Genomic DNA, 25,592 nt, shown 5'->3' on the forward strand with positions numbered 1-25,592 from the left:
TGCGAAGTGTTTGAATGCCTTTTTGTTACATTAAAAACTAATAAATTAATGCAACCTAGTGAGTTAGTGATTATACTACTCACGTTAGGTATTAAGCTTATCGCCTTTTCCCGTCACGACTAATAACAGTAAATCGGATCACGAAATCTCAGTTTAGAGTGATTAATTCTAAAAACTCATAAGTCTATTCCATGTAGACTCTGTTATGAATCGTTTTCAAATCTTTTCGAAAGTTGGAACATGATATCCGCCATTCTAAGATAACTTAGTTCGGACGACACACGGTTTATAACCCTTTCTAAAAACTTACTCCTGCCCTTTACCAGCAATGCATCGTAGGGATGTAGTTCGAAACATTGAGAATCGTATAACAAAACGAAAATTTTATATGTATATATAAATAATTAGAATACACCTAGAGACAACCATCGTTGCTCACGAGCTTGTTTTCTCATCGTGTAACATAATCTTGCATCCGAAGAAACGTAACCAACCCACCGGCAAAACACCAATCTTTCAGATAGATTTGGCTACGTTTCAAGTTGCAGTCACAACAGCCGTAGCAGCTGTCATGGCTCACCTTAATGCTAACAACGCAAATGTTGGTGGAAATGTTATCGGCAATCCCGATCGTGGTGATAACCAATTTCAGCACTGAGTGCGTACTTGTAAAGACACCCCGGACCTCAAACCTAATACCTTGAAACGAAAGTTCGAGAACGAGAAAGGGAGTTGTTCAACTCAAGGACCTACCGAAAGGCAACAAACTGGGGCAATCAATACCCCCATCAGCCTTGTTATCCCAACACCGACCACACCGTACTTAGGAAACCTCCCACACTGCAGCAAGTGCAACTACCATCATTATGGAATCTTCCGAGTGCTGCATTGTAGTAGACGCAACATGAAGGGGCACACCGCCCGCATCTGTAGGACTCCGGTCGAGTATATTACTTCAACCACCAATGTTGGAATCAGTCCAATTTGCCACGTTTGTGGTGAAAGAGGACATTTCAAGAGGGATTGTCCAACAAGGAAGAATAACGGGGGAGCAGGAGGAGGTTGACCCCAGAGCATGGGGAGGCATCAAAGAACCTTGCTATATTTTTGGTACGCTTCCAAACCTCAATAATTAATCAAATTTATAATTACTCACTCCTTAGAACAAAATCACAGCAATGATATAAAACTAAGAACCCTAGCGGGTAAGCTATGATGGCTTAGTGTATACATGAGGTTCATTTATAATTAAGATTTGTAGACTTATAGTGAGTGATTTCGCCTCATTTCCTGTTCCTTGTTTGGTTGTGGATTTAGGGCAGGGTCACTCAGTTAAATGTCTTTCCACTCTTAATTATACATGACTTGTTTACACCACGCGGTTATAGAGAGACTTAGTAGGGTTTATTTCATGAAAGTTCGTTATTTCAATTTATCAGGACCCTTGTTTAGTTAAGTACTTGTTAATTTCGGTACAAAAAGGGTTCGCAGTAATAATACCTAGGATAAAACCGAAGGCACTGAAAACATATGTACGTAGGATAGTTCAACGTCCTAGTAATCACTTCTTCCAAATCGACTTAATATCTATTACGTCGAGGAGTTTTGACGTCATCATCCGACATGGTTTGGGTTGGTCCTCACCATGCAAAATTCCTATGTTGTGTAAAAGAACTTTTCCCTTAATCAATCGTCAAACGAAATTCTGTCAATCTATAACGGCAAACCTAATACGAACCCTTATATCGCCTCTAGCTTCAGAACTTTAGAAGTACCCATGCGAGTGGTACCACGCCCTTCTAGTCTACTCAGTAGATAGGAAACTTGAAGCGAAAAGCACCAAAGAAGTCTTAGAAGTCAGTAACCACCCGAAGTATCCCCAATAGATCTCATAGGAAGATCACTTGTACCGCAGGTCAAGTTCGAGAATAGAGACTAAGAACTCATTAGGTTAATCTATCGTTGCTAAGTGTATACGCGAGAGTGGTATATAATTTAGACTCAACAAGATTTAGGATGTGTGATTCCGCCCTATCTCCTGTTCCTTGTCTGGTTGTGGACTTGCGGCAGAGCCACCCATCCGAACGTTTTGTCAATCTAAATTATATACGACTTGTATACACGAGGTGATGGTGGATAAGTCAAGTATGAGTCTTATCATGAACTTCAGAGCAAAAGCTCGCATGCTTACTACAACAACTAGAGATACCTGAGTGGAAGTGGTAGCGGATTGCAATGGGCTTCATAATCAAGTTACCCAAGGCAACAGGTGGACTTGATACCATTTTGGGTGATCGTCGACAAATTAACCAAGTCCGCACACTTCCTGCAAATTGAAGGAAACAGGAGAAATAGAGAAGCTAACTAGAACGTGTGTCCAAGAGATTAGTTAGACTGCACGGTGTTCCAATATATGTTATCTCCGTTCGAGATAGTAGAATCATCTCCCAGTTCTGTCAGCCACTTCAGAAATCTCTGGGAACTAGGCTAGTCATGAGCTTAACCTACCATCCACAAACCGAAAGACGGAATGAGAAAATGATTCAAGCATTAGAAGTCATGCTGAGAGCATATGCGATCGACTTTGGCAAAGCATGGGATACCTGTTTACCAACTAGTTGAGTCCTTTACCGTACTAGCATTTAAAGTTGCTCCATTAGAAACCTTCTATGGTCGCAAGTACAGATCCTCTCTGCACTGGACTAAAGTAGGTGACACGCAACTAGCTAGAGGTCCAATTTCCAGACAGCACCTTCGCTGGTCCGGAAATCATCCAAGAAACTACCCAGAAGATAGTACGAATCCGGGAGCGGCGTAAAACTTCCACAGTCAGACAGAAAAGCTACGACTTCAATAGGAGAAAACCCTTGGAATTCCAGGTTGGTGACCACGTCATGTGAAGGTCTCACCCTGGAAGATCATGATACGCTTCGGAAAGCATGGAATACTAAATCCAAGGTACATAGGACCATTCGAGATTCTTACTAGATTTAATCCAGTAGCTTATAGACCCCTACTACCTCGAGAATTCAATAAAATATACCCTACCTTTCACGTCTTAAACTTGAAAAGTGTTTGTCCGACGAGACTTTTGTTATCCCACTCGAGTAGATCGAGGTAAAAGAGATCCTTAACCGTGTGGAATAATTCATAGAAATCCTAGTCGGTGAAACCAAGAAGACGGAACAAAAACCATATCCCGATAGTGAAGGTCCGCTAAAATACATAGCGAGGACCTGAATTCACTTAAGAACGGGAGGATCAAATGGAACATAAATATTCGTATCTTTCACATTCGTCCATGTGTATCTCTTAGACTTAATTTCGGGATGAAATTCCCTTTAACGGGGGGATGATGTGACAACTGTTGGGTCAAAAATATCCAAATATTTTATTCTTGTAAAACTCAATCATAGTCAACGAAAGTCCAACATATCAATTAAAGGACAAATTTTATTTCTTTAATTACCTTAAAATGCTTAGAGTAATAAGTTATAGATGATTGGGCTTTGTATTCAAAGTGTAGTGTGTTAAGGAGGAAAATCATTTAGGAACCGAGAAGCACTTGTCTGAACCGTGAACCTCGCAGAACCGTGAACACCCTCGCAGCCATGAACTCTTCGGCCATGAACTGATCCTCGGGCCGTGAACTCCTTAGACCGTGAACCCTCCTTCGGCCGTGAACTTCTCCCTATATATATAATATATATATATATATATATATATATATATATATATATATATATATATATATATATACATATATATATATATATATATATATATGTATGTGTGTGTGTGTGTGTTTGTTGATCAATTTTATCTTCACTTATTCACTTCTGGCCGTGAACTCATCCATTCTCTCTCAAGTATCATCAGCCAAAAACCCTCCTCTCTCGTCAAGATCATAAGAAGCACCTTCTTTCTTGTTATACATATAGATCTCTCTTGATTTCAACCTTGATCCTTCATCATTTGTCAAGCTTGTTGGGTCGTAAACTCAAGAACACAAGCTGTTCTTGGGCCGTAAACATCCAATTGGGCCATGAACACCCAGCTGGCCGTGAACAGCTTTCAGTCTTCAAACTTTGCTTCTAACACCCTTATTTCTAAGTTAAACTTGCAGATTAGTCCAATTTCCTGTCATTCTTATGAGTATATTCATTAATAGTATACATATATTATTGAATCGTGTTTAGGACTCGTTTTTTTAACAAGACTTCTCTTGTGGAGCTAACGTCCTGTACCAAATCCTCAATCGAATCCCCAACATAAGGTGAGTTCATACCCCTATAATCTACGTTTTTAAATGGTTTTAAATTCTTTTTAAGGGGGGGGGGGGAATACAAGTTGAACACAATCTAATTGTGTTAATAATTACATGTGATACCAATCACATAATAGATTTCCTTATGTTTTTAATTATTCTTTTTACAATAAATGATTACCAAATACTTCCAAAGTGACTTAAAGTCATGTAAACTCTTTTAAAGTAACATAAACTCTTTTAGAATAGTGTTAAACTCTTTTAAATGTTTTATAAACTCTTTAAACTTATATTTGTCAAAAGCATATTTATATGGGTATATGTACATAAATAAGATTTAAAGGACTTAGGACTGATGATTTCCCGTACTTCCTTTTCCTTGTTTGGATGTGGACTTAAGGTGGGTCTATTTGTCCGAAGGTCGTTTCCTTCTTAATTATGTATTGAATGTATATATATGAATATAAAAGGTTACTTTAGTCGGTATCATTACCTTTGTATCACGCTGAGCAAAGGGGTACACTCATGAGAGATCATGCTGATCAGATAGAACGAATAAATTATAATAGGTATAATTTATGAACAAACCGAAAATCTATTTTACTAGATAAGTACACAAGGTTAGACTACTTTGTTAAGAAGAGGATATAATTCAATCTTTACTTAAAACTAGATGAACCAAAATGTGATGGTACTTTTTCAGGACATAGCAATATACTTGCTACGTCATACTCTTCTAACCAGAGTCTCCTGGAGGGAGAGCGGGCATAGTGTCTATAGATCTATACGGGACCGATAATCCCACACCTCGGTGCTAGCTACAGTGGGACCTACCGGTCTACGGGTGACAAATGTCACATCACTTTCGACACCAGAAGGTCGTCGTGTATATACTAGTCAATCAGCATGGTTACAACTTTATTACATTTTAACCCTAATTAACCAGTTTAATAATAGGGTAGTTATTACACCAGTAGTGTATTTTTAATAAATACTACTGCATTAATCATTTTCCATAAACAAAACAGAAAACATTCTTCTTATAATTTTATGGTGAGTTAAAATTATGTCATACTAGGTTATAAGTACAATAACACTTAAACGGAACGGTTTTAAGGGATTAAAACTACTTTTCAGTTGTAAAGCAGAAAATATAGGATTTTCTAGAGCGAAATCAAATCACTTTCTTAAAACTAAAGCAAGCATAAAAGAAACTAATACTTATGAACTCACCAGCTTAAATGTTGATCCTCTTTTTCAAAATAACTTGTATTCTTAGAGAATCCAGTAGACAAGTACACTCCCGGAGCTTTTGAGAAGACAGCCTAGTGTTGTGTCGTGTCTTTTATCTTTTACTTTATTTACTTTTGATGTCAAATATCTAATGTTTGAATACTTATGTAAAAACTTATACCTTATTAATGCAATGGTTGTTGTACTTTGATTACTATAATTCATGTGTTGTGATACTTGACATGAAGTCACCCACCCTCGGACGTTTCCGCCGTTCTGGTTTGGGGGTGTGACACAACATTAGTCTGATTTGGAGCTTTATTTTCTGGCTAATATGGGATTTAAGTTTCTGGGTCTTTATCTTCTTCAGAACTCCCACTAACTTCAGTATTTACTATATCTTCAGCACTCCCACTATTTTGCGAGCCTTCACCTGTTTCATGTTGTAAAACATCAACGTCCGTCAATTCTTCGAACACCGCCTTCTGAATTTGTTTGCTTTTGCTTGTAGTTGTAGGTAGATCATCTTCATAGAGGCCATATTCATTAAAAGTGACATATTTGCTCCGGATCACTTTTACCATTTGGTTATCCCAACATCTATACCCCATATCATCCAGCTCGTACCCGATAAAGATACACTTCTTAGCTTTGGCTTCAAGTTTGTCTTTTTCTGCATCTTTAACTTTCATATAAGCATTAAAACCAAATACTTTAAGGTGAGAGAAAGATACTTCCGTTTTCTGTCATTCCTCTTCTGGAATCTTAAACCCAATGGGTACTAACGGTTCGTGATTTATAAGGTAAGTGGTTGTGTTCACTGCATCTGCCCAGAACATTTTTGGATCCTTTCATGTGACCTCATGCTTTTAGCTCTCTCGTTTAAAAGCAAAACCATTTTTTGAGGTGTTTCTAGGACAGTATTCAACATTCTGATTCTGTGTTCTACACAGTAATCAGTAAACTCCTTGCTACTGTATTCACCCCCATTATCTGACTTCAAACATTTTATCTTCATATTTGTCTCGTTCTCCACAGCAGCTTTGAACCTTTTAAAAGTAGTGAAAATTTCAGATTTATTTATCAGAAAGTAAATCCATACCATTCTTGTAGCATCATGTAACACCAGGTTCAAGGTATTCTACATTTTGACCTTTGGTATAAAAATAGTTTGCAAATTTTGTCCCAAGGGGTGTTAAATGAAAATTAGAGATGGAGCGTGTACGTTGGGCGTATGACTAGTACGCATGGAGTAAGTGATCAGGGGATAAACCCTAATTTTTAGGGTTTGGACCCTATTTAAGTATCATTATGGAGCTTGAGGCTGCCCTCTCATCATCCTCCTTACCCTAGAAGATATCCCATGAAACCCTAACCCTTTTTTGAGTGTTCTTGAGCCTTATTGTGATCTTGTGGTGTTTTTAGGTGGTTAGTGGTGGTGAAGGATGTTCCTTGAAGAAGGATTGATGCATTCAAACCCTTGGATCCATATACTACACCCCCTTGTGCATCTTCAGAAGGTATCAAGTTCATACCTTAGAATTCCTTATTCTAGATCTCATTATGTCCTTGTTTATGCACTTATTTGTCCCAAACCCCTGTTCTTAAGGAGTATGGACTACTCCAACCCATTTGGGTTGTCCTTTTGAACAATTTGGAGTGCATGGAGTCATAAAAATCGCATCTTGAGGATTAAAGTTCACCCATGCTTGAGTTATTGGCCTTTTATGAAGTTTTGGACGTAGGGTTTAGTGTTAGGGTCCCATTAAGACATGCAAGTGAGTAAAGTTGCCAACTTTATGGATTAAGACCTTATTTAGATGTAGATCTAAGGTTTGCATGTTAAGGTATTGAGGGATTCAGACATTTGGATAAGAAATGAGGCACTGACCAATACATTGGGCGTACTTCTGAGTATGTTGCGTATACTAGGTCTGAATCCCATTTGCGGTCAACCTGAGTACCTGGTGCGTACTACCTGTTGTGGGCCTAGAACGCTTTTTGGGCCATTTTATGGGTTTGGGCTTTGATTGAGTGAGTTTAGCCTTGAGGGGTAAAATGATCTTTTACCCTAAGAGTTTGGATTATGGATTTGGGCTCTCTGTTATGATTTATGACCTAATTACTAATTAGGGTACTATCTGATCATATTTAGTGCGTGGATTTTCCAGATCAGCAATCCGAGCATCTATTTGATTGTTAGCAGATTGAGGTGAGTCTCCTCACAGTGTTTGGCGGGTCGAAGGCACCAATGTCGACCCATAAACTATTTTTATTAGTATGCTAGTTGTCTGTATGACTCTTGCATGTGTTCTATGTGTTTGTATGTATACCGGGCGGGGCCCGATGCCAGGCGGGGCATGATGAGTGTGTTGGGTGGGGCTCATCGCATGTTATTGACAGATCTGTACCATGAGGGGCTCGATGTCGGGCGGGCCCCGATGGATGTCAAGCGGAGCCTGATGGATGTCAGGCAAGGACCGATGTATGTATTGTACGGGTATTTTAGGGAACTCACTAAGCTTTGTACTTATGGTTTCTAGCTTATGTTTCAGGTACTTCAGGTTCGAATGGGAAAGGCTCAGGATGATCGTAGTGCACACACATGATTTTCTGCCTTATCGACTTTGATGTCTTTTTGGTTGATTATTGATATACTGTGATTTGCTTATGGTTTTGATAAACATGTTTGGTTGATGGTTTATTTAATATAAAAATAAAATTTTTGGTTCTGAGTTTTTGGGAGGTTACAAGTTGGTATTAGAACCTTGGTTTGAGGGATTCAGGCATACTCTCGGGTGTGTCTGAACTCAAACTGAGGGTTTGGCAAATTTTTCATAAAAAGAAATGTTTTAATAAAAGGATTTTTTAATAAAAGAAAGGGATGTGGTGCATGCAATCGGTCAAGCTCAAGTAGGTTTTCCCAAAATACCCATATATGTTCTTTGTGATATGCTTTGAATTATGAATTTGTGAATCGCATGATAGAATAGGGATAAGGATCTACTCAGGATTGCATGATAGAATCCTAGGATAGATGCCTTTGTATGCCTATTGTATGAGCTTGTAGACTTGCATGCTAGTACTGGATCATTAGTGATAGGATGGTCTGTTTATGTTATGATTTGATTTTTACTACTCAATGCTCGAATGTTGCTTGCTTTGTGCTTTTAGGAGTTCCCATCAATATCAGCTAACTAGTAAGAAAATGCGTTAAGTTACATATTACTGAGATTAGATAATTTTAGAAGGTTAGGTTTGACCCTATTACGCAGCTCTTGTTTGAGTCAAACTGTTGTAGTGTGAGACCTTTCATTCAAAGATTTATCTGGTTTCAATGGTATGTAATTGTGTTCGTAAGCTTGCTAGAGGGTGTTAAAGGGAGTTCCTTCTGCATCTGATGGCGGAGAGTGGTGTACTGGTAGTCCTAGGAAAACTTAGGAGGTGATTCAGTGTCGAGAGCTTTGCTTTGCTAGAGATCGTTTGGATTGATAAAGAAGTAACTTGGGGGATTCGGAGCGATCCTTGAGAAAAGTACGGATAGATGTGTAAGGTGGTATGGGTCCGTACTACTAGAAGCAGAGGATCCATACTCGAGTCAAGGAAAGTCACGATGATACCAGGGAGCTTGTAGAATGTGGTATTCTTTGAGTGTATTCTGATGGTTTGTATGGTTTATGTTTCAGTATGTTGGTCACTTGAAGAAGTTCTAGTAGAGATATGGGTATCAGTGTTGGTTCTGGTGTCGGCGATGGTTTGGGTTCGGGCTCTAGGGCTGGGTTATGGATGATCAGATGTAGGAGTTCATTTCATCAGAGATTACCTGCATTATTCTTGAGCAGACTGTTGTGATCTTCGGTACGATCAAGGAGTGTATCATGGAGATTCTGGATAAGTACTTGAGCGCTTTTCGTTCTGAGATGGTGGCAATGGTGGGATCTCACACTTCGACTTTCCAAGAGTTTCGGGCATATGGGGATCTGAAGTTCTTCGGGAAGAACGACCCTATTGCGATCAGGCATCGGTTAGCGGATGTCACGATTGTTTTCCGTACTAGTTGCTACCTCATGGGGGCAAAGGTTAGACTTGCATCTTGTCTTTTGAAAGACAGATTTCATGGCTGGTGGGAGGAGGTTGGTCATACCTTGGGAGGTGAAGCGGTTGAGTTGATGACCTGGGAGGATTTTATAACGAGGTTTCGGGCTGATTTTGCACCTTTGATTGAGGTCCAGCAGTTGGCGAGGGAGTTTCAGGACCTTCACCAGACTATTGCGACAATGGCGGAGATCACCGCTATGTTCTGTGAGAGGGCATTATTTGTTCCATAGTATGTGGCGGACGAGGAGATGAAGAAGGAGAGATATCACAATATGTTGAGGAGTGATATCAAACAATTTGTGAGCATATCCAGTTGCAGAATGCTGGATGATATGGTGGCAAGAGTCAGAGAGAGAGATTGACCTGGAGATGGATAAGAAGAGGAAGTCGGATCAGGTTCAGAGTTCAGAGGGTTCAGACAAGAGGCCCAAGGTTTTTGATTCGAGATCGAGGGCCCAGCAGATCCAGGCTGTTGTGGTAAGTGTGGAAAGACGCACGATGGAGCCTTTAGAGTGGGTGGTTCTGGTTGCTTCCAGTGCGGTAGGGCAGGTCACTTCAGCAGGGATTGCACTGCCACCACCACCACCCAAGTATCTGATATGATTTGCTTCCATTTCAGTCGGAGGTGCCACAAGAAGGTCAACTGTCTGAGTTTATCAGCGGTAGGACCAGTTCCAATGCCCGCTCCAGCGACCTTGAGGATCACAGATGGCCGCCACAGCAAGGCGGAGGGACCTGTTGTGAAGAGCAGGGCATTTCAGCTAATAGCCGAGGAGGCTCATGCAGCACCAGATGTGGTGATGGGTATGTATCTTCTCCTTATCTCTTTATTTATGTTGATTTTCCTGCTTATATATGTGTTTGTGTTTAGGGTCTTTCCATGTGAACGGTATCTCTGCTCTGGTTTGGTTTGATTCGACGGCTACCCGATCCTTTGTATCGCTCGTTCTCAGCAAAAGGTTTTTCGATGCTATGAGGGAGCTGGATTATCCATTAGAGGTTGATATTGTTGACGATCGTCATGTGCGATTATCAAGGGTTCATCAGGATGCATACTAGAATTGTTTAGTGAGCAATACCCGATTGATTTGGTTTCCATTCCTCTGCTCGAGAGCAAGGTTATTTTGGGGATGGATTGGTTGAGACCTAATGGGGTAATGATTGATTTCAAGCATCAGTTGGTACTTATTCGGACCCTAAGTGGGGGATAGTTAGTGATTCAGGGAGAGGGTGTTCACCGTGGACCGGCTCTCTGTTCAGCAGCTAGGGCTAGGCGTTATCTTCAGCAGGGTTGTTCTGGATTTGTGGCTTAAGTGATGGATACCCGGGAGAAGGCTAAGGTTTCTGTGTATGATGTATCGATTCTTCGGGAGAACCCGGATGTGTTCCCGGAGGATTTTTCGGGACTACCTCTAGAGAGACCAGTAGAGTTTCGGATTGACTTGGTTCCAGGTGCGTCTCCGATAGCCAAAGAACCTTATTAGTTAGCACCTCCAGATATGCAGGAGTTGTCTACACAGCTACAGGAGCTGTTGACAAGTGACTTATTAAGCCAAGTAATTCATCATGGGGAGCGCTGATCTTATTTCTGAAGAAGAAGGATGGGTCGCATCGGATGTGTATCGACCACCCGGAGCTGAATAAGCTAACGGTGATGGACCGTTAGCCACTCTTGATGATCAACGATTTAATTAACCAGCTTTAGGGCGTATCTTGGGTTTCCAAAGTTGATATGCGTTCGGGGTATCATCAGATGCGGATCATAGAGGAGAATACACAGAAGACGGCCTTCCGAACTCGTTTTGGTCATTACGAGTTCGTGGTGATGACCTTCGGGCTCACCAATGCTCCAGCCGCATTCATGGATCTCATGAATCATGTATGTAGGCCTATGCTGGATCGGTATGTGATTGTGTTTATTGATGACATCTTGATCTATTCTAAGAGTCAGGAACAGCATGAGGAGCATTTGAGAAAGGTATTGATGACTTTGAGGAGGGATAAGTTGTATGTGAAGTTCTCCATGTGTGAGTTCTGGTTGCGCGAGGTGCGGCTTCTGGGACACCTTGTCAACCAGAATGGTATTCTGGTCGATCCGACCAAGTTTGAGGCGGTGATGCGGTGGGAGGTTCCGAGGTCCCCATCTAAGATTCGGAGTTTCATTGGATTGGTGGGTTAGTATCGGAGATTCATTCAGGATTTCTCCAAGATAGCGGTTCCTCTTACCCTGTTGACGAAGAAGACTGTTATATTTCGTTGGGAGCCTGAGCAGCAAGTAGCTTTTAAGACTCTGAGGTAGAGATTGTATGAGGCACCGATTATGACCCAACTTGAGGGTGTAAAGGATTTTATGGTATAATTTGATGCGTAAATCACAGGTTTGGGTGCATTGTTGATGCAACGGGTCATGTTATCGCTAATTCATCGATGCAGCTAAAGCCTCATGAAGCGAATTATCCTACACATGATTTAGCGTTGAGGGTTGTGGTGTTCTCCCTCAATATTTTGTGACATTACCTGTATGGGGTCTGTTGTACTATTTACAGGGATCACAAGAGTCTGAGGTATCTGATGGATCATCCGAATCTGGACATGAGGCAGCATAGATGGTTGGATGTAGTGAAGTCTTATGATTGTGAGACCCTTTATCACCCGGGGAAGGCTAACGTGGTGGCCAATGCTCTCCGTCGCAAGGCGGTTACTGCCTCGATCAGGGATGTGTGCTTGAGGATGACCTTGATTACCCTCCTCATAGATGGTTGGATTTGGTGCTTTCTGATAGGGATGTTCGGTTTATTTCCAGGATCTGGAAGCGATTCTATGAGGAGTTGGGTACTCATTTGCACTTCAGCACGGCTTTCCACCCGTAGACTGATGGTCAGAGTGAGCGGATTATCCATACTTTGGAGGACAACCTACAAGCATGTGTACTGGATTTTGGCGGTAGTTGGGATGCGTATCTTCCTTTGGTGGAGTTTTCGGATAATAACAGTTATCACGCCAGGATTGATCGACCTCCTTTTGAGATGCTCCATGGGAGGAAGTGTAGGATCCCGATATGTTAGGGTTAAGTCGGTCAGTGGGTTATAGGGAGTACGGAGGTGGTACTCAAAACGACAGAACTAATTCGGCATGTTCGCGGCAAACTTCAGATAACACAGAGCCGACAAAATAGTTATGCAGATAGACGCAGGTCAGACTTAGAATTCCAAGTTGGCAACATGGTACTCCTAAATGTTTCACCTTGGAAAGGTGTCATCCGATTCAGGAAGTGGGGTAAGCTAGGCCCTAGGTTTATTGGTCCTTTCAGGGTGTTAGCCCGAGTGGGCAGGGTTGCATATCGTTTGGATCTACCAGAGGAGCTCAATCAGATCCATAGCACATTTCATGTCTCTCGGCTATGGAAATGTTTGGTTAATGATTCCACGGTGGTTCCATTAGAGGACATTCAGGTGGATGATCGCCTGATTTATATAGAGAGACCAGTGGCAATCCTAGATAGGAGGACGAAGACTCTGCAAAAAAAGGTTGTGGATCTCGTGAAGGTGCAATGGCAGCAGCAAAAGGGTTCAGAGTGGACATGGGAGACTGAGAACGAGATGAGGGAGCAATACCGAGAGTTATTTGAGTCAGCGAACTTTGCGGACGAAGTCTAATTCAAGTGGGGGGGGGGGGAGAATTCTAACACCTGATTCAATGTATTTTACATTTTGACCTTTGGTATAAAAATAGTTTGAAAATTTGGTCCCAAGGGGCGTTAAATAAAATTAAGGGTGGAGCATGTACGTTGAGCGTATGACTAGTACGCAGGGCGTACGTGGTCAGGGGAGAAACCCTAAATTTTAGGGTTTGGACCCTATTTAAGCATCATTATGGATCATGAGGCTGCCCCCTCATCATCCTCCTTACCCTAGAAGATATCCAATGAAACTCTAGCCATCTTTTGAGTGTTCTTAAGCCTTATTGTGATCTTGTGGTGTTTTTGGGTGGTTATTGATGATGAGGAAGTTCCTTGAAGAAGAAGTGATGCATTCAAACCCTTAGATCCAGATTCTACACCTCCTTGTGCATCTTCAGAACGTATCAAGTTCATACCTTGGAGTTCCTTGTTCAATATCTCAATATGTCCTTGTTTATGCACTTATTTGTCGTAAAACCTTGGTCTTAAGGAGTATGGACTACTCCAGACCATTTGAGTTGTCCTTTTGAACATTTTGGAGTGCATGGAATCATAAAAATCGGATCTTGAGGGTTAAAAGTTCACCCATGCTTGAGTTATTGGCCTTTTATGAAGTTTTGGACCTAGGGTTTAGTGTTGGGGTCCCATTAAGACATTCAAGTGATTAAAGTTGCCAACTTTATTGATTTAGACCTTATTTAGATGTAAATCTGAGGTTTGGACGTTATGGTCTTAAGGGCTTATGACATTTGGATAAGAAATGAGGCACTGACCAGTATGTTGGGCGTACTTCTGAGCACGTTGGGTGTACTTCTGAGTACGCTGTGCATACTTGGTCTAAATCCCATTTGTGGTCAACCTAAGTACGTGGGGCATACTGGTTAAGTACGCGGGGCGTACTACCTGTTGTGGCCCTAGAACGCTTTTTGGGTCATTTTATGGGTTTGGGCTTTGATTGAGTGAGTTTAGCCTTGAGGGGTAAAATGGTTTTTTACCCTAAGAGTTGGGATTATGGATTTGGGCTCTCGGTTATCGTTTATGACCTAATTATTAATTAGGGTATTATATGATCATATTTATTACGGGGATTTTTCGGATCAGCAGTCCGAGCATCTATTTGATGTCAGCAGATTGAGGTGAGTCTCCTCACAGTGTTTGGAGGGTCGAAAGTTGTCACTCCCCCAAACCAAGGATGGCGAAAAAGTCCGGGGGTGGGAATGACTTCATGTATAGTATCATAACAACAAGTATAATAGTGACCAAAGCAAACACAACCATCATAAATATAATTGAAAAAGTTACACCATAATACGAATTACATGTTCCAAAATCAATTACATTATGATGACAAAAATGTATTAATTGACGTCTTGAGTCCCATCCTCAAAAGCAGTTGGTCACCTGTTTCACTGGTTCCCTGAGAATACAAGTAGTTTTGAAAGAGTGTCAACGATTAAGTTGGCAAATTCATAAGCTTTTGGATGTAGTGTTTGGAAACCTTTGTTTGTAAATGTAATGTATACTCAAGAAAAATCCAATATTTTCCTTATAAAATGTTATGTAGTCTTAAATCCCAAGAACGAATTTATGAGTGTGTTTCATAATTGTAACGAAGTATGCAGTTTTAAATAGATAAAACCCCTTTGCTCAGCATGTTACAAAGTGTTGTTAATATTGTAAGCTGTTAAACTAGCTTTTCACTTTACTGCACTGTTTTAGAAAAATCACAGAAAATCATACAAAATCAAAAACTGAATCCGCAAACACTGAGAGTTTAGAAAATGTATCTAGTTTATTCATAATTTTTATTATGATTTTTAGAAGTCTCTAACTTGTGTGAAAATGTTCAACTTCACAGACTGGTCCGAAGTTATTTCTGAAATGATAGGCAGTTTTGTAAAAATCGCCATAAATTGTGGAAAAATCGTATGAACATGTGCAAGTAGTCATTAGAAAGGTATAAACCTGAACTATTCTCACCTTGTACAGCTTTGAAAACTAAAAAGTTTAAGATGTTCAAAATAATCCGTGAATGGAACTAAACTTTCCTGATGAAAGCTGATGTTTGAGTTTAGTTAAGTTTTTGGTGTATTAACTTGTATCCCCCCCCCCCCTAAAACTTGAAGAAAACATGAAAATGTAGGGGTATGAACTCACCTTGAGTGATTTTTCTGGGATGGATGATGAAGAAAATGAGTTTCCATGTCAAGAACACTTGGGAGATGCTTGAAGATTTGAAGATCCTAAGAACAAATATGACGATATTTATATAAGAGATCCATGATTCGAGTTAAGGAGTGTAGAGTATTCAAGTGTAGGATGAAGATACTTACCAAGAGTGGAGGAGAATGCTCAAGAACATCCTTGAAATCTCGAGTTTAGAGAGGGAAAGTGAGAGAGAAATGGGTTTGTCTTTGGTGAGAAGTGTGAAGTCTTAGAAGAGAAGATATTGTTTGTCTAAGATTTGGTTAGAGGATCATATGGAGTGTTAGAAGGTGCATAAAGGACAGTGATTTGATAAGGTAAAGTGTGAATTGTGACTGGAGGTTGTCATAGAGTGGGTATGGTAGATGGCTTGTAGTCATAGCTTTATGGGAAAAGTCAAGGTACCTTCTTGTACTTTGCACTTTTATCCTACTCAATGTTATGGATTATATCTAAGTAAACTCCAAGATATGAATAAATCCTGATGTTAAAGGGTTGAAAATGATAAAATATGGATTTGGGTGAAAATCCCACGTTAAAATCATGAAAAACAGGCTCAAAACTCGAAGATGGTCGAAAACGAGGAAATGAGGCGAAGTTCCGAGACCAGGACCGAAGGTTCGGTCCCATGGGGTGAGAGCCGAAAGGGGTTTTGGTCAAAAGGGCTAGAACCGAAGGTAGGTTCGGTCCTAAGGACTTGCACATGAACTTGGTCAAGGAGGGAACCGAAAGTAGGATGGAACCGAGAGTCGAGGGTTCGGTCCATTAAGGCTAGTTTCGGTCCTTTAAGCAGCTTCGGTCCCATGCAGATTCGGTCCTAGAGGTATCGGTTCTTGTGAGGTTCGGCTTCGGTCGAAGAAGTAGGTTCGGTTCTCATGACTTCGGTTCTCTAGGGTTTCGGTTCCTAAGGGTTCGGTCCTTAGGGTTTCGGTTCCTAAGGGTTTCGGGCCAAATTTGCTGTTTTTCAATTAAACTTCCCGTATCAAGTGGTTTTTGTCTGAGCTAGGGGTCGGGATGCCCCGAACGATTTTAAAAAGTTGAAAGAGGTTTTGAGAGAGATTTGGGAGATATTTGGGAGAGAGAGAGAGAGAGAGATAGGGTGAGAGAGATTTAGAAAGACTTTGTTTGTGACCTTTGTGAGTGTTTAGCCTCGAAAAGCAAGGTTCATAAGCCCCGTTAAACCTTGTTATGAGTGTTATACGCCCCCAAAGGGTATGTAATAGTATTTTATCGAGTAGTTACATTAGTTACCCTGATTAGGGTTTAGATTTTCCAAACACGTGAAAACCCTAAGTGAACTTTGTATTAAGATAGTGAGTTGTACAATAGCAACATAAGGTAAACCCTAATATACAAGGGTTAGTTGAGTTGACCGGTTTGACTTGTTAACTTTATTTGTCTTTGATTTGACCAGAAATTGACGGTTGTCACAAAGGCACCAATTTCGGCCCATGAATTATTGTTATTAGTATGCTAGATGTTTGTATGAGTCTTTCATGTGTTGTATTTGTTTTTATGTATATCGGGTGGGGTCCGATGCCATGCGGGGCCTGATGAGTGTGTTGGGCGGGGCCCATCGCATGTTTCTGACAGATCTGTACCTGGCAGGGCTCGATGTCGGGCAGGGCCCGATGGATGTCGGGCAAGACCCGATGTATGTATGGTACGGGGTATTTTGGGGAACTCACTAAGCTTTGTGCTTATGGTTTTCAGTTTATGTTTCAGGTACTTCCTATTCAAAGAGGAATGGCTCGGGATGATCGTATTGCACAGACCATGATTTTCCGCTCTATTGACTCTTATGGATTTTTGGATGATTATTGAGATACTCTGATTTCCTTATGGTTTTGATAAACATGTTTGGTTGATGGTTTATTTAATATAAAAAATGGTTCTTAATTTTTGGGACATTACACATCATCTATAAAAGTAACGTAATACCGAAAACCTCCTGTTGATGAAATCGATTTGGGACCGAAGACATCAGAATGTATCAGCTCAAGCTTCTCTAATTTTTATGACTGACCCATCTTCACAAAGTAACTCTTTTTTGTTTACCGAATATGCATGGTTCACAGAAGTCGATTGTCACATTCTTTAGTTGCGGGACCCTGGCCTTTGAAGCAAGCATCTTCATTCCCTTCTCACTCATATGGCCAAGTCTTTGGTGCCATAAAGTAGAGGACTCTACATCTAAAATAGTTTCATTTGCTTCTTCTGAGGTCAACTCCACCATATATATAGAGTTCCCTTCGTATTTCCTTGAGCAATGACCAAGTTCCCTTTAATAACCTTCCATTTACCTTTTCCAAACTTTACATCATGTCCATCTTCATCCAGTTGTCCCACTGAGATTAACATTTTCTTCAGATCAGGAATGTACTTCACATCCTTCAAAATCCAGGTAGTATCCATTGAAGTTTTTAAAGCTACATCTCCAATACCAGTGATCTTTAGAATCTTACCATCTGGTAGACAAACAGTACCGATGCAAGGTCTGAAATTTCACATGATTTCTTTGTTGTGGCAAGCGTGAAACGATGCTCCTGAATCCATCACCCAATAGTCGATTAGATTCTCTACACAACAAATAAGTGCATCATAGTCTTCATCCACATTCATCTCCTTCTTGCCATTATATGCATGGGGTTTAGGACATTTGTTTCTGAAATGTCCCATTTTATTACAGTTCTAGCACATGATTTCTTTCCTACTTCTTCACTGTCCTCTCTTCCTTGACTTTGATCTTTTTCATCCATATCCACATTTGATTTGTTTTCTGTCCCTCTCTTCCGTATTGAGTAAACTGGTGGAACCTTCTCCTGCATTCCTTCTCCGAACATCTTTGCCAAGAATCATATCTCTGATGCTTTCAAATGTGAGTTTCGTAGTTCCTGAAGAACTACTGACTGCAGTAACTGTTCCAGCCTATCTTTTGGGCAACGAAGATAAAAATAACAATAATAATAATAATAAAGCCAAGACTTCGTATTTGAATTCAATTTCAACATATCCTAACCTGGATATTATCGAGTTGGAATCATTGACATGGTCTGTCACAGACGCTCCTTCCTTCATCTTCGTGTTTACCAACTGTCTGGTTAAGAAAACCTTGTTTGTTGCAGATGGCTTTTCATACATGTTGGACAACTCCTTTATCAATCCAAACATGGTTTTCTCATTGACGATGTTGTACACGAAATTCTTCACCAATGATAATCTGACAACGGCAAGGGCCTGTCAGCCCAGCAAGTTCTATTTTGTCAGATTCATCTTCTCAGGTTTCGGTTCAGATAACGGTAAGTGTAATTTCTTCTGATATAAGTAATCCTTAATCTGCATCTTCCGGAATCCAAAATCATGGCCTTCAAATTTATCGATCTTCACATTCCTGTCTTTAGTCAAAGCTCTGATACCAATTGTTAGGTTTGAAGAAACGATAATAAAACAGATTTGAGAAATACGAGAAATCATAAACGAAATCAAAGCATACAGAACACATGGATTTAAGTGGTTCACACTATCTTACGATAGGCTACGTCCACTGTCGAACAGAGAGAGAGAGAGAGAGAGAGGGAGGGAGGGAGGGAGGGAGGGAGAGAGAGAGAGAGAGAGAGAGAGAGAGAGAGAGAGAGAGAGAGAGAGAAAGAGAGAGAGAGATTTTATTCCACACATGCTTTTTCTGGTACAAGGTTACAGATACGGCCGTTCATAAATATATAAACGACAAGATTTGACCTAAACATCTAAAAGGTCAAGCCCAACTGAAGAAAAAAAAACCTAGAAAAGAAATTCGCCCGCCCAAAAACTTTTCAATCTTTATAATTTCAGACGCAATGATAAGTCTCCATATCTAACAACTTCTTCTTTGGATTTACCCAGGATTGCATGATATTGAATCATCTGTTATTTAAGCTTCTCAAAATTTGTATCATCGAAGTTTATGTTGAATTGACTGAAAGTAAAAACTAAGTCGAATGAAAGGCAGATCCAATTGATCTGTATTTGAATTCTCAACCGACAAACTGTGCTTCGGTAGCTTCACAAAATACTATAAATCACCAAAAGTTATATCTCTACTTGTTGCTACGTTACAAACTTTGGATATATCACCCATATCAGCACCCTTTATAGTATCAACCGAAGTTGTAACAACAGTTGAAGTGGATGCTCTTTCAGTCCAATAGTAATTGAGGAATAAGGAATTGCACCATGAATAGGAGGCACAGTAACCGGTGGAAAATGAGCTTTAGTAAACGTAACCTAAGAAGTTGGTGGAGTTAGCATTGTAGCATTTTGATTACTTGTGAATGATAGTCTCGCAATTGAAAAACCAACATGTCCAGTTGGACCAAAAGCATCAATATTCCCAGATCATAACCACTACCCCAAGAACCGGGTCTTGGCATAGTTCCTCAATACATGAAAAAGCTCGGCCTAACCCACCCCCCCCCCCCCCTCCCACCCTTTGTGACAAAGGAACCAAAGGAGCATTTGGATCATTAGACGGGATTCAGGAAACTAGATCCACCAACAGTTTAAGTTGTGAAGTAAATAAAGTTTGAGCTTTCACAATAGCCTGATTTGTAAAATCTTAAAAAGCTTTTATCATACTCTCCTGTTCTTAAGAAGCAACCTGAGGTTCCAATATTGCAATCTTAACCTTTTACCATTACTTTGTCATGCTATGCTTGTAACTCATACTCTCTCTTCAGAAAACCTTCTTTGTAATCATTATTGAACACCCATATGTATTCAGTAAGATTTTTAACCGAAGCAATCATATCATGAACCGAATTCGATAAACCAGAATAGACTTGGCCAAAGGCTTGCACTTCGTTTTCTAGTTTCTCACCAAGATCCTAGATTTTCTTATTGGTAGAATCAAAAACTTGACCTTTGAATTCATTAATAGAAATATAGAATCAACCAGAACACTACACACTATGATTATGTTCCTCATTTTCAGCTTCGGTAAACTTTGTTCCAAGGACTTCTATCATACCTTCAAACTTCGCAGTTAACGCCTTAGAAAATGAATTAAATTTTGCTTCATAATTTTGGATCATTTAAGAGACATCGTCTTGAGAAATGGGACTTTTGATAGTTTCAGTATAATCCCCAATAGTTTTAGCAGTTGAATAATTACACACCAAATCAATAAGAAGACTTAATTTGTTGTTCAGATTTTTATGCTGCTTGCCAAAAACCAAAGTATTGTCATCCACTTTGTCATCATCATTAAAAGTGATTGGTTCTACTAAAAAAAAAAATCATCTACTCAACTTCTTGATCAAAATCATCCAAATCAACATCTTGTTATGATCGGTAGATTGAGAGAGAAAAACATTCTCATGAAGAGGATTAATTTTCTCAAGGATATTTTTAAATATAGGAGAATTAAATGGAAAAGACGGTAAGGATGTATCAATATTACTTTCAACACCAGTTTGTGTGACACTTGTGTCCACAACACTAGAGTGCACAGAGGTATCAACATTGTCTGTCTCATCTACATTAGATTTGACATTTGCAATATGCAAAGTCACCACGGTAGAAGTATCAACGAAATAATAATGGATGGAATTTGTGAATATTAGAAGTATAAATAGGTTCAGAATGTACCGGAGGAATAATTGATTCTACGAGAGTAACTGGCTTCCCAGTGTTAACTAGAACATCTGTATCCAAAGTAGGATGAATTTGCTTCAGAGATACAATTCAATTTCTTCATCATCTACCACATGTGTCTCCGAAGATAACACTTTCCTCGTATTTCAACATCTTTAGCTTTTTTCTATTTATTCTTCTTCGTCTAAGATATTACCTCCTTCTTAGACTTCTTTTTCTCCATAACAACTTTCGTTCGTGAAGGAGCCTGTTGTTTACATTTTCGTCCCAACTTCAACTTCGGTTTTTCCACTTATCATTTTAGAACTAGTCGTCGTGGATAGGGAAAAACCTATGTAGACTTGTAAAGCTTCAAAAGTAGTGAGATTTCCAGAATTCGTTTGAGCATAACTTCACAAATTTACCCAACTAATATAAAATCAGACTGATTCAGACTTATAGAAGGAATAGAAATAGTACTAAGTTCCATAAGTACTATATCATAAGGAATATCAATCTTCGCATGATTATACACCACACCAATATACAGAGACCAGAAGCGATGAGAAGGCAACTCATTAGTTCGTTTGGTATGAATGATACTTGTGGAAACTCAGCCCAGGAAGTAGTAGCATAATCAACATGTATATCGGAAAATATACCATACAAAACGTGGAGCGCGCAATGTATGTCGTGTTAAATGCCACCTCAGCATATGGACACTTAATAACCCTAAAATGCATAGCGTTGTCCAATAGAATAATACCACCTCAGCCACATCTCCTCAAAACACACCAATTTTTAGGTTGGAGGGAGTGGTAGCACTCCTAACATATGGACACATAGGTTTTTTTTATTCCCACATAGGTTTTTTTATTACCATATAAGCTTAGCATGTATAGGTTGAAAAAGGTATGGAATGGTAGTATGAAGAGTTTAATAAGCTATGTTTTGAAAAGAATAACCACAACCAATCACGATTCCTTCAACATTGAAGCAACCAATCACATTCAATCAATTCTCTCTCTCCTCTCGTTAAGGCAATAGGCAATAGTGAGAGCAAGGTAGCGAGCCCCCTAGCGATAGGTAGGGGCGGTGTTCATTTTCCTAGTGAGGCTCCTAGCGAGCGTTTTTAGCGTTCCACTTGCATCAGCATTAGAGCTACGTGATCTAAAATCAGCAAAAAAACGTCCCGCGGAAGGCAGGTGATTATGTTGTCATATAACCATAAGCACTTCTTCAGAAAATATCAATGTGTATAAGTAATAGAGTTACTCCGACGCTAAAAGATTCTTAATTTTTATCCAAAGACAAGTATATGGTGAGGTTTGATTTGTATCAAAAGGAAAAAAAATAAAAGAAAAGTATATTTGTATTTTCGTTTATCAAATATACATAAATAAATAAACTATTTTTGAATTTTTGAATATCAAAAAGACATCAAGAAATAAAATATTTTTGGATTTTTAATTTTCAGAAAGACATAAATAAAGAAAACATTTTTTGATTTTTTATTTTTCAAAAAGACAGAAATAAAAAAAAAATACTTTAGGATTTTTGATTTTCAAAAAAAATAAAAGAAAAATTGAACAAATCTAACAAAAAAATATGATAGAAATCTATATCTCAAGGAAGAAGATCTCTAGCCTCGAAACAGGTATGTAATTTTCTTATTTTATTTTTTTTAGTAGTTGCAATAATATAATGAACTTTAGATCTTTATAGGTTGCAAGAACACATAGAATTGTTAAATGCTTCTGTTGCGCATAATCGTGTGTTAGTATGTAGAAAACCTAACCATTTAAAGTTCACTTTGAACCTAAAGTCGTCTTGAGGACAACATCCCCAACTCTGTCTACATCTAGGCTCTGGTTTTCTGCAAGTCATACTTTTCCAGCGTAATGTTTGAAGTTATGCATTACTTATATGTGGTTCGTGATACAATTCAGTTTCTTCATCATCTACCACATGTGTCTCCGAAGATAACACTTTCCTCGTATTTTTAACATCTTTAGCTTTTTTCTATTTATTCTTCTTCGTCTAAGATATTACCTCCTTCTTAGACTTCTTTTTCTCCATAACAACTTTCGTTGGTGAAGGAGCCTGTTGTTTACATTTTCCTCCCAACTTCAACTTCGGTTTTTCCACTTATCATTTTAGAACTAGTCGTCGTGGATAGGGAAACCCTATGTAGACTTGTAAAGCTTCAAAAGTAGTGAGATTTCCATAATTCGTTTGAGCATAGCTTCACAAATTTACCCAACAAATATAAAATCAGACTGATTCAGACTTATAGAAGGAATAGAAATAGTGGTTACTTAATTGTGCAAATAATCGCATGCATGGAGTGAAGCACCTGAATCCATAATCCAAGATTCAATCAAACTCTCTATGTAGTAAATAATCGCATCATCAAAATCTTCTATCGCATTCACTTCTTTCCTATCCTTCTCAGCCGAAGGTTTCGGGCAATGATTTGAAAGTGACAAGTTTCTTTGCAATTCCAACGGCTAATATCTTTCCTACTTCTTGACTACCCTTTTCCTCCTTCACTTCAATCTTCCTCCATTACCATCCCCTTTTGTTAAACTTTCTTCCCCTTTTATTGGTACTCAACATATTATTGGACTACTCCCCTCCATTTTTTATTCGGATACCCTCACCGAGGATTAATTCAAAAATTCCTTCAAAAGTGAAATTCGTGGTCCCATATGTAATACTTACTAATTTGACTATTCTAGACCAAATATCAAGAAGCAAAGATAATAACAACAACGTCTGGACTTCATCTTCGAATCAAATATCAACATATATCAGTTTTGATATGATTAAGTTGAACTCCTTCACATGATATATCACTAAGCTACATTCCTTCATCTTTTTTATCACCAAGTGTCTAATCAAGAAAACCTTGTTTGTTGCAGAAGGTTTCTTTTACGTGTTAGAAAATGCCTTTATCAGTCAAAATGTTATTTTCTCGATAACAACATTGCAGGAAACATTCTTTGCTAATCAAAACCTAACAACTCCAAAGGAATCCAGATCTAACAGATCCCATGTAACACCTGAGTTTTCATTGAGTTTTTTAATCTTTAATTATTGGTTTTCTAACACTAAGGAAAGGTAGAAGCATTGAATGAAGCACGGTGGAATTAATCACAAAGTATTATGGAATTTCCTGGGTCGCGACGTGACATTTGGTGCTCGTGGTGTGATCCCCGCTAATTGGCTTAGGCCTTAGGCCTCGGGATTTTGGACTATTGAAGATCATTAAGTCTATTGTTTCACTATTTTCTAGCTTCCATCTCCCTAAGAATTCCCTAATGGAACCCTAGCCTCCCTTGAAGTGTTTGGAGCCCATCCTCTATCCTAAATCCACTTTCGATGTTGTTTTGTGTTCTTGGGCAAAAGAAACAAGAAAGATTGGTCTTTGGAGCTTAGCACTTGATGTATTTAGACTTTTCTACTCCTTAAGGGTCTATGTAAGTTCAAATATTCAAACTTTTATCTCTTTTCATCCACAGATCTATGAGGTGTTTGGTTTTTGGTCCATTTATTATGAATATCGGTCCCTTTCTGGTTTCTTATATAGAGCTTGGATACTTCTTGAGATTTTGGTTCATGTTTGGTTCCAGATCTGATCACATGATGGAATAAAGAGTGCATGTGAGAGCCCTTTTTGCTCCATTCATGAAGATAAGTGTACTTTGGGCACTTGTGGACTTAAGGTTTAGATTATTGAGTGATTAAGACTTGCTTAAGGATTAAATTGGAAACTTTATCCATTAAGACCTTTGTGAGAATCATATATGAAGTTTTGAGCTTCTGGACTTAAGGCATTAAATCCTTTATTGGAAGCTTGTTAAGCCGGATTAATGGCGCGATGGGGTTTGAGGCTCACTGCACAAAGCGTGAGGCGGATCATGACTATTTTATCGCCATGTGGTAGCGACGCGACCATGGTCAGGTCGCGGCCCATTGACCGCTGACAAGTTTGACTTTTGCTCAAACTTGTTGGGTTTTGAGCTCTAGAATGAGTTTAAGCCTCTATTTGATGATAGGCGCTTGGTGAGACTGTTTTGTGTGGAACTTGGACTTATAGATGTGTTTCTTCAATGTTTGATTCATGTGAGTTTTCTCACCATACTATATGTTACATTATGTATCCCTTGTATGTTAGGATGTAGATATGTTGTAGTATGTTGTTAGGCAAGTACACTAGCTAATTCGTTTGCATGTTGTTGTTAGATTATTTATTTGTTTGTCTATTATATGTCAACATGTATTATTTGAGAGTTTAGGGCGGTCCAGCTACCAACTGAAGGCCAAGATACTCAAGGTAGACCAGCTATAAGCTAAGGCCAAGGGCAGGCCATTTATTAGTTGAATGCCAAAATAACTCAGGGTTGAGGAAGGTATAGTTATCAGATGAAGGCTAAGATACGCAGTGGCGGACCAGCTATAAGCTGAAGGCCATTACTTGTATGTATTGTATGTGTA

The sequence above is a fragment of the Lactuca virosa genome, chromosome 4 (assembly GCF_052849685.1).
Source record: "Lactuca virosa cultivar CGN04683 chromosome 4, Lactuca_virosa_CGN04683_v6, whole genome shotgun sequence".
NCBI lineage: Eukaryota > Viridiplantae > Streptophyta > Magnoliopsida > Asterales > Asteraceae > Lactuca > Lactuca virosa.